This window comes from Mobula birostris, chromosome 2 (assembly GCF_030028105.1).
Source record: "Mobula birostris isolate sMobBir1 chromosome 2, sMobBir1.hap1, whole genome shotgun sequence".
Taxonomy (NCBI): Eukaryota; Metazoa; Chordata; class Chondrichthyes; order Myliobatiformes; family Myliobatidae; genus Mobula; species Mobula birostris.
In genome coordinates, this window is record NC_092371.1 from 87209471 (window position 1) to 87211668 (window position 2198).

Sequence of the window (2198 nt, forward strand, 5' to 3'; positions counted from 1 at the left end):
GCTACACCCACTTGTGGGGAAGGCTTTGGAAGGAAAATTCCGGAGCTGGAGGCCTTAAAGCAGTTCAACGCTGACTGGCAACTCTTGTGATGCCACTGGTGTCAAACTGTATCGGTCTCTGCCGTTCCTTTGGATTCATCAGCTGCGTGGAGAGGGGGAGCCTGCTACACGGGTAACAGCATGCTCTCCGAATCGTACCTGAGGTAGGATGCAGCATTCATGGTTGACACTGACCATCGGAGGCCTCGGTCATCCACGAATGCCTTGACCAAGTAGGCAGCACTCTAAAAATAAAATGAACAGTAACATTCTTTTAAATGCATTAAACACTTTGGCATAGTGTCTAAACTATCGATCCTGAGAAGCCTTATCTGTTGGGATCTGCTCTAAACACCCACATTAATTATACCGGAAGAATAAGATGCATATTTCAACAGAACATTGTTAAATTTATCTGAAAGAAGCTGCCTCTGAAAAATCAAGGGAACAACCAGATTTCAAATTCTGGATGGTGGCTTGAATGACGATTCATCTTGAGCCCGCTCGGTGAGGGATTTGACAAAGTAATGCTCACTGTGAAAATAGATCCTTCAAGGCAGAGCCAATTAATTTTTCTGTACCAATGCCCTGAGTTTTAAAACTAACAAGTTTCATTAGCAAAATGATTGCTGTGAAGATTTATTTACCTATTACTGACTGATACATATTTAAATGTGTATGGTTTGCCCTGGCTTTGATGGAGATCTCTGAGGATCATCACTTTGTAGTGGTGAGTTTGTGGCTTCTGAGTTCCAGAGATCCTGACAGCGATGCCTTCTGGTGCTTAGCTCCTGGTAGGGTCACCTATGGTGGTAAAGTCAAGGGGGAAGTTGCAGACAAAGAGCGATTCAGTCAAGTCCTCAACGGTGGAGCTGGAGGAAGATGATGACACATCGCAATGACAGTGAAGGTGGAGGAAGACGGCAGCAGTGAAGTGTCCACAGTCATCTTGTGTTCCATGTCACTGGACCCTGACCCCGATCTGTCAAGGATCGTGTGGTGGCTGTCCGTGAATCCTGAAGAATAGTCATGGCTGTTTATTCCTCATTATAGATGCTGAGCTCCCGCAGCATTCTGTGTGTGTTGCTCTGGATTTCCAGCATTGTGCAGAAGCTCCTGTGTTTTACCTTGTTTAGGTTCTTCCTTGAAGGTTCTTTGAAAAGGGATGTGATTGCGCAATGATTAAATCACTGGATTAGTAGCTGCAAGTCTGAACCTTTGGTCCAGGGGCAACAAGTTCACATCTCACCATGACAGCTGGGGAACTCAAGCTGAAATAATCCCGATTCTGTTAATAGGAAATAGAACATAGCTGGAAAATTACCACACAGCACAGGCTATTTCACCCACAAATTTGTGCCAACCTTTTAACCTACTCTAAGATCAATCTAACCCTCCTCTCCCACGTAGCCCTACATTTTTCTATCATCCACATGCCTATCTAAAAGTTTCTTAAATGCCTCTAATATATCTGACTCTACCACCACCCTTCATTGTGTAAAAAAACTTCTGTTTGACATACCCCCCCCCTCATACTTTCCTCCAATCACCAATGCCTCCTCATTTCTATCCTGGGAAAAGGCCTCTGGCTGTCCACTCGATCTTTGCCTCTTGAATAAAAGACAGGACAAAGTGACCTCCTCCTGCTCCTACTTTATTTTGATTGTGACAAGGAAGACGCACCAATCATAGAAATTATCCTTGAGTGATGAGAATAAAAATTTCATCCAACAAAATGTGCAGTGGTTTACTGCATAGATTGGTTTCCATTTTCTTACTGCAGAATTAGTGATGCACAGCCAGCACTGAAACAGAAGTGTGCAAATTCCCTGGCACATTTTCCTACGGTAGCCGGCCAGTTCTCCTCTGGGAACGAGGGCGAGTGCAGCTCAACTAACTGCCAGCTACGTGCCAAGTAAAACACCAACTTCTGGATCCCTTGGTGCCTGACTTCTCATTTTATTAAGTCATTCTTATCTTGGCAGCTGGAATATGTTATGGCCTGGAGTTGTGGCTTGAATTTCAAGTGATAAATCCCCACTCAGGTGAAGGAGAATTCATTAAACCAAGGGATACGGGTTAACAAGGGCATAAAAGATCTAAAAAAAAACTCTAAGGTACATCTCTTCCAGTAATAACATTTCAAATGCAGTGGGGCT